Source organism: Rattus rattus, chromosome 1 (genome assembly GCF_011064425.1).
Source record: "Rattus rattus isolate New Zealand chromosome 1, Rrattus_CSIRO_v1, whole genome shotgun sequence".
Taxonomy (NCBI): domain Eukaryota; kingdom Metazoa; phylum Chordata; class Mammalia; order Rodentia; family Muridae; genus Rattus; species Rattus rattus.
In genome coordinates, this window is record NC_046154.1 from 73,893,157 (window position 1) to 73,908,787 (window position 15,631).

The window sequence follows — 15,631 nt, forward strand, 5'->3', positions numbered from 1 at the left end:
AGTCAAATCAGTGGGTTTTATTTAGTTGAGTATCTCAAGCATTTTGCCACATAAATGTAGAGTGCATACAACTCTATTTTATTTGATGATTTACATATTTATTGCATGTTGTATTCAAATCAGCTTAATTAGAACAAAAGAAGGTAATAATAAACAAAGCAAAAATACACACTATTCTTAATTTTAAGTATACCTGTTAGCTGTTTAAGCACAATAGCATTCTCTACAGGTTTGTGTAGATAGATATTGTATAAGGATATTAAAGGTTATTTAGCCTCATACTTGTTTGAAGAAAACGTTTCCATTCTATGCTCTCAATCAACACAAGTGAACTCTGTATTGAAAAAGACTCACCTCTTAATGGTGCTGACAAACGTCTTTGCCACTTTCCATGCCTTTACTGCATTTACTGTCTTTAAATGAGTGACTTACAAAGATGGAGACCTGACTGTCCACTGTCCTCCTGAGAGCAGTTATATGTCAGTATGCTACTTGGGGACTACAACTAGCTTTATAAGTCATATTTATATAAAAATAATAGAAAATAGAAAAGTGGGAATTGAACAATGGTTGAGGAAAAAGCTCACAAGTCAAGTTTCAAAAGACACTACATCTTTAAGCAATTAAAAGAGAGGATCATTTAGAGGTGTTGATTTTTGTTCTTAGAGGGGGTGCTTCTTCTAAAAAAATTAGTTTCTACCAATTTTAGGGAGAATTTTTATCATTTACTTTCATTATTATTATGCTATTTATTTGCATTCCAAATTTGTCTCCCCACAGTCCCACCTAGCAAAGTTCTTCCCCCATCTCCATTTCCCCTCCCTTTAGCCTTGAGAGGGTGCCCTACCACAGGTATTCCAGGTCCCTGAGACATAAACTTCCTTTAGGATAGGATGCATCCTCTTACACTGAGGTCAGACCAAGCAGTCCTTGTCTGCCTCATATGTTACAGGGGCCTCAGAGCAGCCTGTGGATGCTCCATGGTGTGGAATAAAAGAGAAAGTGGGAAATAGCCTCAGATGCATTGGGAAAAAAAACCTTCATAAAAAGAACACCAATGGCTCAGGCTCTAAGATCAACAATTGATAAATGGCACTTCTTGAAACTGAAGAGCTTCTGTAAGGCAACCTACCGATTAGAAAAATATCCTCACTAATGTTACAACCAGTGGAGCATTATTTTCTAAAATAGATAAATAACTCAAGAACTTAAACTCAAAAAATGAAATAACATGTTTTTCAAAAGGGAGTAGGGAGCTAGTTGTTTCTTTTTAAAAAATATTTCATTTATCTATATCCCAAATGTTGAACTCTCTCCTGGTTCCCCCTTGAAAATTCCTTCCTCTCATCTCCCCTCCACATTGCTTCTGAGAGGGTTCTTCCATCTACTGCTATTGGGCATCAAGTCTCCACAAGATTAGGCACATCCTCTCCCACTGAGGCCAGACAAGGCAGTCCTCTTCTACATATTTGCCTGGGCCTCTGATTACCTGTATGTTCTTTGATTAGTGGATTAGTCTCTGGGAGTTGCGAGGAGTCCAGGTTAGTTGACACCCTTGGTCTTCATATGGGGTTGCCACACCCTTCGATCCTTCAACCTTTCTCCTAACTCTTTCATAGGCATGCCAGACCATGGTGCAATTGTTGGATGGAAGTATCTACATCTGTCTCAGTCAGTTGCTGACAGAGCCCCTCAGAAGACAGTCATGCTTAGTTCCTGACTGCAAGCCCAGCACAGAATCAGTAATAGTGTTAGGGTTTGATGCACACCCATGGGATGGATCTCAAGTTGGGCCAGTCATTGATTGGCCTTCAGTCTCTTCTCCATTTATGCCATGGCATTTCTTTTTCACAGGAGCAATTCTGAGTAAAAATTTTGAAAGTTGATTGATATTCTCAGGCCTCCATTGGGCGCCCTGTCTACCTACTGGAAAGTGATCTCTTCAGGATCCATCTTCTCACTGTTGGGCATTCCCATTGGTCATCCCATTTGAGTTCTGAGAATATCTCATATCCAAGGTAGCTGTGACTTTCTAGAGGTTCCACCTTCCCCCAGTCCCAGTCCTCAACACCTTCATATTTCCACTCATACCCCTGACCCCATTGGCTTCTCTTTTGTCTCTCCCCATAACTGATTCTGGCCTCCTCTTTTTCTACTACCATTGCCCTCCTTCACCCAGGTCCCTCACTCTCTTTGCCTCCCATAATTATTTTCTTCCTCCTTCTAAGTGGGATTGAAGCATCCTCACTAGGGCCCTCATTCCTGTTAAACTTCTTATGGTCTGTGGGTTGTATCACGGGTATTTTCTACTTTTTGGCTAATCTCTACTTGTCACTGAGTTCCTACCATGCATGTCCATTTGGGCCTCGATTATTTCACTCAGGATGATATTTTCTAGTTCCATTCATTTGCTTGGAAAATCCCAGATGACCTCATCTTTAAAGCTGAGTAATGTTCCATTGTGTTAATGAACCACACTTTCTGTATTCATTCTTCGGTTGAGGTACATCTGGATTGTTTCCAGCTTCTGGCTACTACAAATGGCCATTATGAACATAGTTGAGCAAATGACCTTGTGGCATGGTAGAGCATCTTTTTGGTATATGCCCAGGAGTAGTATTACTGGGTCTTCCCTGTCAGTAGGACAAATTGGCAACCTACAGTTTGGGAAAAGATCACTAATCTTACATCTGATATAGGGCTAATATCACACACACACACACACACACACACACACATATATATATATATATATATATATATATATATATATATATATATGGGACATTCCTGTTAACCTATTAAAATGGGACTACAGAGATAAAAAGAAATCTCAACAGATTTGAATGGTTTTCAAGAAAAATTTTTTTTTTTTCTGGAGCAATTAGAATAGGGACGTAAATGACAGCACATGCTGGCAAGGATATGGAACAAGGGGAACACTCCTCCATATTTGATGGGTATGAGAACTTGTACAACCACTCTTGAAATCAAGCTGTCAGTTTTAGAGTCTCTGTGAAGAAGTCTGGTATAATTCTGATGAATTGGCCTTTACATGGGATATGTCCTGTTCCCTGACAGCTTTTAATATTTTTCTATGTTTTGTACATTTGGTTTTGCCCAGGAATTTTGACTATTAAATGAGGGGGAGTTTTTCTTTTCTAGTCCAATCTATTTGGTGTTCTGTAGGCTTCCTGAATATTTATGGCCATTTCTTTAGGTTAGGGAAATTTTCATCCATAATTTTGTTGAATATATTTTCTGGCTCTTTGAACTTGGACTAACCATCCTCTTCTATTCCTATTTCTTAGGTTTGGTCTTTTCATTCTGTCCCAAATTTTCTGGATGTATTGTTTTATACTTTTTTTTTACACTTAACATTTTCTTTGATCAATGAAGCAATTTATTTTATGGTATCACCTGAGATTCGCTCTTCTGTCTCTGATTTTCCGTTATTGGTGTTTGTTTGCATCTGTTTATGTATTCATTATTGGTTCTACTTCCCATTTTTAGGTCTTGGAGCACTTTATTCATTCCCGTCACAAGTTTGCTTATATTTTTCTCTATTTAGGAATTTCTTTACTCTCTAAAACTTTCTACATGTTTGACAGTGTTTTTTCTGTATTTCTCTAAGGGAATTGTTCATATCCTCTTTAAAGATTGATATAATCTTCATGGAATCAGATTTATGGTCACAATCTTGCTCTACAGGTATGTCAGAATATCCAGGGCTTGTTATGTCAGAGAGGGGAATCCCAACGGTGCCATATTTCATTGGCTTCTGTTGGATCTGCCAGAAGTATTTAATGTTTATCTTTTAAATAGTCTTTAAAGGCATTATTTGACAGTCTTCATCTTTAATAGTATTTATCACTTACTTAAAGGAATTATTAGCTTACTTAAAAGTTATCATACATCATATTATTATTAGTTAAACTTTTGTTGGCTAGCTGTTACTTTTATATTTCTCTTTCCTTTTATTTATGGTAACTTAATAGACTTTGATTAAACATTTTCTTCTTTGGTAAAATCCTACTTTGTATATTTTGATGGTTCGTATTACACTATGACATATGTTTATGTTAATGGTTAATATTGCATGATGTAGCTTCCATGTTCTATAACTATGGTTATTTCAACTTTGAGTGGGATATATCTTAATGTAGCTTTATGTACCCATTTTACAAAAGCCATAGGATTCATTTCTGTTTATTTTTTACATTAGTAAGTATTTGCTATTTTTATTCTCTGACATGTTTATCTATTTCTTATGCTTGACTTTTAGCTTCTTCAAGTGCTTAATTCCTTCAGTGATCCATTTTCTTTAGCTGGAATTATAACATTTTCTAGTTTGTTGTTTTTCTGAAATTATTTTGCACAGTCCAAACTACATACTTGTGGCTTTAAAATTTTTAAAGAAACTAGTCCACTTTTCTTATCAAATGCTATGTACAAGTCTTTTGTCACTGTCTTTTTACCCATTCACCCATTTTTTATTTGATCTTTTCCTTTGTTTTTCTTTGTTTTCAGAAATTTGGTGATATGCTAAAATATAATGAACTTATTTACTTCTATTTTTGCATTCATTTAGTTTGTATTTCTTCACATTTCTCATATCTCTTGTACAATATGTGTTTTTTTTTTCAGGTTGAAAACTGTTCAAGCCTTCTGAGTTTATGTCAATTCTGTTAATCTATCTGATAACCCATATGCTATTCTGGGATGCATTTTCACATATGTAAAATCTGTTTATAAAATATATTTTTACCCTTTTTCAATGTGGTATGACTTATTTTTCACCCTTTTTGTATTGTTTCTATTGGCTTTTGAGTTCATGTATTCTGTCTACACAAGTGTCAAATCTGTAATACATAGTCTCTGGAAAATCTTTCATTTTAATTTTGTTTTTCAATTTTAACATTCATTATCTCCTATTGATTTGTCTTTTTCTTACAATTTTTCATGTGATCTATTTGTAGATAGTTGTTATTCTTTTATTTAAACATATTCTTAATTTTAGTTTTATGTTATTGTCTGACAACTGTGGTGTATAAATTAGTATTTTCCTGAGTCTTATTATTTAACTTAGGCATAAAATATTTCTCTAGCTTTTGTATTAACTCCTTCCTTTAAAATAAATTCTCATAGACTCCATAGAGGCTCAACCAGCCTAGGTTTTTGACATGCCTTAGGAGGTGACTCTAGATAAGATATTTACCAGAAGGGGATATCGGGCTGGAAGTGGCCACCTACTGTAGCCTGGCAGGACCCCCACTGGAGGGATGAGGAGAGCAGCCTACCTACAAAACTTTCAACTCAAAATGTGAACTAAGTACAAGATGTGCTGTGACAAAAATGGAGAAGAACCTCAGGGAATAGGTAATCAATGTCTGACCCATCTTTAGGTCAATCCTGTGGATTCCATGCCAATCTCTGACACTACTAATGATATTCCATTAGCTTCACTGGCTTCTGTATGGCTCCACCCAAAATATCTGTATGTACTCCATGTATCTGATGGAAAGAGATACAAAGATCCACAACCAAATATTGAATGGGACTCAGGAACTCAAGATGAAGACCAACAGGGTCAACTAACATGGACCCCTGGGGGCTTCCAGAGGTTGAAATATCAACCAAGAGCAAGCTTTGGCTAAAGCTAGATCCTCTGCACATATGCAGCAGATATGCAGCTTGGTTTCCCTGCATGTCCCCCAAGTACTGGAGTCTGAGACATCTCTGAATTTGTTGCCTGTTTGTGGTTCCTGTCCCACTAACTGGGCTACCTTGTCTGGCCTCAGTGGAAGAGGATGCACCTAACTCTGAAGTGACTTGATGTGCCAGGGTAGGTTGATACCCACCTGTGAATGGATACAAAATGAATATTTAAATAAGTTGATGAAAAATAATTTTTAAAATATTTTTTCTGTGATTTCAGAGCTTTGGGAAGAGGGAATGAGGACACATATCCTTCTTTGGGAGAAACAAAATAGTCTCATATTCAAAATATTTTTTTACCAGTTATAGATTTCCATGTTAATAATCAACTACTATAAAAGAAACTTCTTTCATCAGACTTAAGAAATGGACTAATCTCTGACTGTAACAAGAAATCATTAGGAGATGGTTCAATATTATATTTCTTTGGAAGAGTATTAGCACTATGTTCTGCTATAACTTATGTAACCACTGGATCTTGGCCCCAGAAACAGTAGAAAGTGTGTTCATATTATAAGTTAAGATAAAACAAAATAAAGAAAAGGTTGGTTACACCCATGGCATTTAGCTTACTATTGAACTAACAGAAATATTTTACCAAGCTGGTAATTATTATAATTCAAGAAATTGGAGATAACGGTTAAAAAATTCTCACACACAGTTGGGAAGTTGCACATGTAAATTCACAGAGGTTGTAATAGCATTCATAATAACAGTACGAGGACAAACCAGACAAACTACAGAGGTAGATACAAAATTCCACCATAGATGAAAAGCTGTTGAGAGTTGATCACTTTTAGGAAGATAGTTCTTTGTGTGGGTATAGTCTTTTGTAGGTCAAACTTGCTCTAGTAGTTGGACATTTCTAAGTATACATGAAACAAACAAACAAAAACTATCCCCCCAAATAAATTGGACTTGTTGAATTAAAAAAAATGAAAATATCATCCTGAGTGAGCTAACCCAATCACAGAAAGACATACATGGTATGCACTCACTGATAAGTGGCTATTAGCCCAAATGCTTGAATTACCCTAGATGCCTAGAACAAATGATACTCAAGACGGATGATCAAAATGTGAATGCTTCACTCCTTCTTTAAAAGGGGAACAAGAATACCCTTGGCAGGGAAGAGAGAGGCAAAGATTAAAACAGAGACTGAAGGGACACTCATTCAGAGCCTGCCCCACATGTGGCCCATACATATACAGCCACCCAATTAGACAAGATGGATGAACAAAGAAGTGCAGAAGTGTAGATCGCTCCTGAGAGACACAGCCAGATTACACAAATAAGGCGAATGCCAGCAGCAAACCACTGAATTGAGAACGGGACCCCCGTTGAAGGAATCAGAGAAAGAACTGGAAGAGCTTGAAGGGGCTTGAGACCCCATATGTACAACAATGCCAAGCAACCAGAGCTTCCAGGGACTAAGCCACTACCTAAAGACTATACATGGACTGACCCTGGACTCTGACCTCATAGGTAGCAATGAATATCCTAGTAAGAGCACGAGGAAGGAAGCCCTGGTCCTGCTAAGACTGGAACCCCCAGGAACTAGACTGTTGGGGGAGGGCGGCAATGGGGGAGGTGGGGAGGGGAACACCCATAAGGAAGGGAGGGGGAAGGGATGTTGCCGGAAACCGGGAAAAGGGAATAACTAAATGTATATAAGAAATATTGTAAAAAAAATGACAATATAAAGTTCAGTGTGTATTGAGGGGATGAGATCACTGGGAGAAGAATAAATAAGATCTAAATGCTATATTCACAGCTATGTTCATAGCAGCCTTATTTGTGATAGCCAGAAGCTAGAAACAACCCCGATGTCCCATGATAGAAGAATGTATCTCATAGATTCAATAAAACTACATTTTTAAATAAAATGAGTTTTTAAAGGACCTTTTTGCTAATTTCATAAATTCTAAGATATTTATTTAATATTTTATTTTAAATCTGTTTATATTTCTCCTATAAAACAAATGTAAAATTTTCAGGTGTTATTTTCTAACTGAATTTCCCTTTTTATTTTAGGTGAGTTAGCTAAAATAACAATAACAACATATGAAAAACCCACAGGGAATCATATTACTATTACTATTTATAAAAGACATCCTATAATATATATAATTCTGTGCATGAATACCCATATATCATGTTAATGAACTTTTCTCATCTGAGCTGATGGTGCTTCCTCCAAGAGCCAAAGACAAAAAAATAGAAACCAACCATCCACAGAAACAAACAAACATTAAAAAATATACCCCCCAAACTGTTATATCAGATGAGAGAAAAATCTTTTAAGTTGTCAGCTAGTGTTATCCAACAGACTCCCTAAACATACAGTTTATTTTGTTGCCTTTGGTTACTTTCCAGAGGATAAGGGTAAGCAGTTATTTTTGAAAACGTCTTGGACTTCAGAGACAGGGAACAGAGACCCTGACCTTGGGGATACTATACTACCATTAATTAACTAAAGCAGCAAAACCCTAATAATAATCTATAACATTTGTTTTTATATCCACAAATGAATATTATCTTCTGACTGGCAGTGGGCAGTGAAAGGTACTCTGATTCCTGGTAGAGATAAGTCGAATCCCTGGAAAACCCTAAAACAGACAGCAGATGCAGTCTTAGTCTCCCAGGATATCAGGGTCCCACATAGCTGTGCCCTCCAAAGACCTCTGAAGAGAGGTTTCAGACAGACAGTGCCTCAAGCCCCTCCTTTCCAAGTGAGGATGTGACCACAGGTTATATAGGCCCAAGATAGATCAGTCACAGAGGACAGTGCATCAAACCCCTCCTCCATAGGTGAGGACATAGGCTCAATCCTAGAAGCAGGACCATGCCTCCAAATATGTTGATGGGGTCTTCACGCTTTCAGCTCAAACCAATAGAAAGTACCTGCTGTCAGACACTGACCCATCCAAAAACTGTATTTAAGAATCATGCTAAATATTAAAAGTGTGCATCCTTTTAATGTTTAAATTTATTATTTAATATTTAAAATTACTCCATCCTCTGAGAGCTTCTGTCATAAGAGCTGTTTGTAACACCACCACTTGGGGAAGAGATCTGCTCTCCGGAAATCATCACAGCCAGAAGCTCCCCTGCATCAGATAGTCAGTCTCCTCCTGGCTCAGCCCAGTCCTGGCAATCAAAGCTGCAGCAACAGAAAAGAACACAATCAGCGCCCCCGCCCCCGCAGCCCTCCCACCTGCGTTCTCTCACCCTTGCCTGAACCCACGCACCTATCCGGACCAGAGATTGATGTGGAGAGACTCCCGGCACCAGAGCCCTACAATCTTCCATTATCATAAAATAAAATTCTCTCTGTAATAGACAAGAGACCATTATAGAAAGCTGCAACCAATCAATATGCAGAATGGTAGGTCTCCGTTCCAAAACAACTAGAAATCTAGAAAACAACTTCCCCACCTAAGGCACATGAAACATTGTGCCGCAAACACTGAAAGACCCAGAGGATTCAGAAATTTGCTATGAAATGGTGTCTCCTAGAAACATCAGAGGCTACACCAACATAGTATTACAGATATTACTGCTCAACTGTGAGCTGAACAAGGATGATATCAGTGAACATGCCAAACTGGAAAGAGAAATATCCACAAGGCCTCATCCATACACAACAACCATGAGCAACTGGGGAAAGCTGAGAGTAGCAAAGGTAGACTTCCCCACAGAAGAGAACACTAAATTGTTCTCCAGTGCCAAATGGTCAGCCTTGAAAACATAAATGCTGGTAGCACTATGTCTTCCAGACCCTTGCTGTATCCTGACAGTAAATAGTTCTAGTTTGTATCCTGACAGTAAATAGTTCTAGCTTGTTGAATTTCCTGTTAGTTTCTTTCTCATCATCTGTGGCATATAGCAAGCCTAAAACACACTCTGATCATTTTTTTCTTTACAGAGTGAGAAATTTGATTGTGTATCAGAGCCTATGTAGTCATTTTATCCATTATCTTTGATTAAGGTTTTCTAATATTATTTAGTAAATGTTCCTTCCAGTTAAGGCCTGTGACCCTACTGAATTTTAAGGAACCAAAAAAACTTTTCATAAGTAAATCTTACTATTTATACAGTAAATTTGTCTTACTGGGAGTGTTCAGAAGTTGGACATATAATTGACAAAAATCCCAAGATAAAATTTTGGCCAGAAGGAATGTGTATATGAATGTTAACAAGTACATAAGAGACATTTAACTTAAGGAGACCTAAAACAAAGGCTAGAAAGAAGTTTCCATTTGCTTCTTAGTCATTGTAAGGGCTCTGCTTGATTTACCTCAACTGCCATTTATTGAGGGGTAAATCACCTTAAAATAACTGATTTACATGGAAGATTTCTTGTAGAGTCTCTATCCTAGCTTTGGCTTTGGTCAGCTCTGATGAAATGTGAAGAGGGTATTCTAAACCCATACTCCCAGACTGCTGAGGTAACCCAGCCCTTTATGTAGTGCTATTCTACTTGTATCCGGAATAGTGTATTAAAAATTTACTATGTTAAGAAAAGAAAAGGTTATATTTAGGAACACAAATGCATACACCTATATGAATGTAATAATGATTACTGAACAAAGAGACCATAATTGTCAAGCATGGTGGGAAGACAAATATGTGAAGATTTGGGGTAGGGAATGAAACAGAAATAAATTTAATAAAATTAACAACCTCAAAAAACTTGAAAATTAAAAACAAAAACAAACAAAACAAACAAAAAACAGACAAAAAAAATCCCAGAACTGTCTGGTATCTGATCGAAGATTTTTTTCTCCAGTTTTTATTGGTTCTATTATTTATTGATTATTATTTATTATTATTTATTTCAAATGTTATCCCTTCCCCAGTTTCCCCTCCACAAACCCCAACTCTTCCCTCCCCCTGCCTCTGTGAGAGTGTTCCCCTACTCGTCCACCCACTCCTGCCTGAGTGCCCTACCATTCCTCTATACTAGATCCTTGAGCTTTCACATAACTAAAGGGCTCCCCTCCTAGTGATGACCAATAAGGCTATCCCCTACTACATATCCAGCCACAGTTCACCCCATGTGTAGTCTTTGGTTGGTGCTTTAGTACCTGGAAGCCTTGGGGGCTTGGTTGGTTGATATTGTTGTTCTTCCTATAGGGTTGCAAACTCCTTCGACTGTTCACTTTAACTTTATATTCTATGAAGAGTATACCTTATATATGTATAGATATTTAGTATACAGGAGGTAGACAACCCTTAATACTGTGTTTAAATAGTACTGAGACCTAGCTAAATGCATTTTCTTCTCTTTCTTGTTCATTTTAGGAAATCTTCTTTCTGGGATGTTAATCACTAGTACATGTTGTTTAGCATACACAGTTGCATGGATTGCATCTCCCCCAGGACAATGGATCAACCAGTTAATCAATAATAGAAACAGCACTTATATCACCCCTACTTGTTCAGGATTTGAAAATCCTGCTCAATATGCACTAGGTATCCAAGGGCTAGGTACCATGCATCTAGGAGAAGTCTTGGTACCCTTTAAGGACCTAGTCAAGTCAACCAATACAAATAAAGCCTCCAAAACTTAGCTATAGTTGCCTCCCTTGTCAAAAATTAAATCCCTTACTGCTGGAGCTACCCCTGTTCCCAATTGTAGCTTTCTTATGTGTCCCTGAGTGTCAACTTTTATTCTTTCAGAGCTACAATAAACAAAAAGTCTAGCATTTATCTATTCAAGTGACATTGCTGTGTCCCACCATCATGACAATGTATACATATTATAGAATATGGATGCAGTGCCTATTGTGAAAATTAACCTATCCAAATGGTTCAATCGCTAGGGTATAAGCCAGTTCTGAGGTAGAGAATTTCTGAGAACAATGTGTGAAAACATCACTGCTGCTTTTCTAAAAGGTAGAAAATCCTTATTGACTTCATCATAGTAGCTTTGCATCCATCACCCAAGACTCAACAAAAAAAGAAAAAAAAAATGCTGCAGTGAGCCTCAGGGCATCAGCACTGCTACAAGGACTTTGCCTGTAATATTCTGTCCCGGCCCTCGTTGGTTCCTGCTGACTTCACTTACTTTCTTACAAACTTACAGAGCCATCTTTAAAGCTAGAACTGTTTTATCCAGTATTTTAAGGTAGAAAGTTTTCTTCTCTTTGTAGTTTCTTTTCTTCTTAATTAGACAGACATTTTGATTCTGTATTTCTCCCCATTGAGAGAATTGAGGTCTGCTGCCACATACTAATCGCCGTGTTCTATGGATCAAGGAGAGACAGGTAAGTAGGTGTCTCTCACCAGCTCTTGTGGTGTCTGGAAAAAGGGTGTGGTAAGATATATTTCAAAGTATTTGATGTAATTTTACTAATGTATTCCAAATAAACCTAAAGGCTCTCTCTATTTTAAGATGTTTAAAGGGGAAATTACAAACCAGCATCGCACCCTGTTCCTGGACTTTTATACCTTTTTACAGTGGTACCATTTGACTATCTTTAAGACCACTATTCACAACACAACAAGACATCTATCTTCTTGAATATACAGAACACAAATTGCACCTTATCACTGATAGCAAGAGCATCATTTCCATGATTCTGTAAGTCCCTTATATCAGTACATTTCTTGTCTGACTATAAGTATCGTTGTTGTTGTTGTTACAATTATTCACACTCAGAAAGAAAAAAAAAACCTACTCTTAGCTTTACTAAGAATTTCTAGCCCATTATATATACCCTGAAACAGACTTTCCTGACTACAAACCAAAGAAAAATAAAAAAAATAATATATCTACATGAGCAGCTTTGAATTGTTTCCATAGTAGAATAGCAATATAGTACCTTATGTGTAATATTGTATTTGTTGAACACATGTAAGTTTTCTTGCTCAGAAAACTCAATAAATGGCTTTAGTCCCTGCCGGCTAGCATATCTTTCTACAAAAAACAGATTCAATGTGCTGATTTCTATACAGAATCATTTCAATGCACCCTGAAGTTCGCTTTTATAACAAGCTTCATTTCCAGGCTTGTTTCATTGAAACTATTGACACTAGAAATGATAATAGAGAAATAGGAATGCAGATATAAATGAAAAGGAAACAAAATGTGTTTGTTTCTAAATTTTGTCCTATTTGGATGTTGTAGATAATTATGAATGTTCCAAGTATTGATTTACATCTGATATGGAAAGAGGTGATAGGGAGTTCTCTGAGAAAAAGTACACTTTAATTGTCTCATTAATATCCAGTTTTAATAAATATAATCATTTAAAAATAACTGAACCCACAGTGAACGTGATTGTTGGGGGATGGGTGGTAATGGGGGGAGGATGGGGAGTGGAAGACCATATAGAGGGGGAAGGGGAGGGATTAGGGAGATGTTGGCTTGGAAGCCAGGAAGGGGAATAACAATTGAAATGTAAATATGAAATACTCAAGTTAATAAAGATAAAAAACAAAAACAAAAAAAATCTGCTTGACACTGAGTTTTATGATATATTAAAAATAAATGTAAGTTCATATATACAAGAAATAAAATTAAAGAGCTTAAAATTTGGACTGATGTGATAGTTTAGTAGGTCGAGGTGCATACTTGCAAGCTGGACCACCTGAATTCAGACCCCAGATCCCAGAAGAAGGTGGCAAAAGAGAACTATTGAACTCTCTCTCTCTCGTGTGTGTTTGTACATGTGTACATTTGAATAAATGGGGACATAACATTGCCCTCATGAGAAGTGTCAGTGGACACTGAAGGCCAGTGAACAACCTCCATTCTTACTTCTGTTCTTTGAGAACGTTTTCTTTTGTTTTGCTGTGCATATGTATACCAGGCTAACTAGCCTGGCTTTTTCAGCATTCTTATCTCTTATCTTTCATGTTTTTGTGGGAGCTTGACTACACAGATGCCAAACTACACACCTGCATTCTTACATGAGTTATAGGCATCTGAACTTGGGTCCTAGGGATATGCTTCATGTTCTTTTGACTAGAGAGTCATCACACCAGTCTGATAAGTAGATTTTGAAAAGGACTGAATGTACATGATTTTAGCATAATCAATGAAGTATAATAAATTCTAGTACTTGGAAGTGGGAAAAATACTGCTGGCTTAATTGGTAAGTTTAGTCATAAATTATGTAGGTATTACACCTTGGTCAGCTCATAATATATATATCCTTTATCTGGATTAATTTTTGTTAAGTTGTTAATTTATTATGAAGAGAGTTGACAACATTTATCTTTTCTGGAGAAAAAACTGTTCAGTGTCTAAATTTCCCTAGTACAACACATAGTATTTGAACCTAATGTTTGGAAAGTTCTTCTGTCTATATCTTATATACAGATATGGAAAGTGAGCAAGCAAAACACAAACAATGTGAAACTGTATGTTGATTCCAGTTGCCCCTTAACATGTATTCAGTGGGCATTAGCCTTGGCCTATGTGGTGACTCTTGTAAATCGTGTAGCTTTACAGTCATTATTATGGACTGTAAATGCATTTTATCATTTAAAATACATAAAAACTAAACGAAAATTTAAAATGTCCTGATCTGTATAATATGTACTTTAGGTTTAATCCAAATTCATCTTAAATTTCCTGTCTTCCAGAGGTCTCTGAAGTCAGGAAGCATCATACTTCGATAAAAGAGAGAACACTCTAGCCTCTTCTTTTGCACCTGTTTTTTTGTCTCCATCCTTATATAAATAGGACAAAAATCAAAATTCATAAAGGCATTTGACTTTATTACAAACATGGGGTCCCTTATGCACATTTAAACTGGCCCATCTTCATAATTGCTACTTTTTTATTTAAGAATTCTTTAGTGCTGGAGTTTTTCCAGTAATATCTCTGATGAGGGTGCTGCTCCTGCAGCTTTCAACTTTCTTGCTGACTGTTAGAGTTGAGAGCCACCAATTCCTAACTCATTTGAGATTGTTCATCTTTGTAGCTCAGCTCTAAGACCAGGAATAGCAAGTACAAGTGTGCTTTCCTACTTCTTTGCCATATGTGCCTCATAAGAAACGTCAATAATGTCCTTTTCCAAAAATAGCCTTTGGCAGATTCACCTGCAGCTGGCTCAAATAGCTCACAATCTAGACTTTTCTGCTTGGCTATACAAGAAGTAAATCCACTCTCTCTCTCCATTCTTCTAACAGCTCCAAGTCCTTAGCTGCAATCTAAGGTAACATCAGGAGGCTTCCCTAACCTCCCATCCTTTTGGGTAATGGGTGTAGTTTTACCTCTAAAATCTTCATTTCATAAATCATTAAATCTACGCCCTCCATATTGTTGAGGTGATGATCCCCCGGCTGCCTCACTTATTGTTTTGCGGCAGCTTATTACACTTTGTAGGAAACAAATGCTATCCTATTCATATATCATGAAATCAATAAGTGTTTCCAGCATTTACTTTTGTCTAGATTAAATAATGATATCAATAATTCCCTCTTGTATACTCAATGGAATATTCACCTACAACATCCTTTGTAATCTAACATAGCCCAGCAAACTATGACAAGCTCAGACCTTGTTGGACATCAATGAGAGGAGAGGTTCTTGGTCATGTGAAGGCTTGAAGTCCCAGTGCAGTGGAATGCCAGGGTTGGGAAGCAGGAGGGAGTGGGTGGGTAGGGGAGCACCCTCATAGAAGCAGGGGGAGGGAGGATGAGATAGGGGGATTTCCTGTGGGGAAACCAATAACGGAATAACATTTGAAATGTAAATAAAGAAAATATCCATAGGAAGAACAACAATATCAACCAACCAGAACCCCCAGAGCTCCTGGGGACTAAACCACCAACCAAAGAGTACACATGGAGGAACCCATGGCTCCAGCTGCATTTGTAGCAGAGAATGGCATTGTCTGGCATAAATAGGAGGAGAAGTCCTTGGTACTGTGAAGACTCATTTTCATTTTTGCAG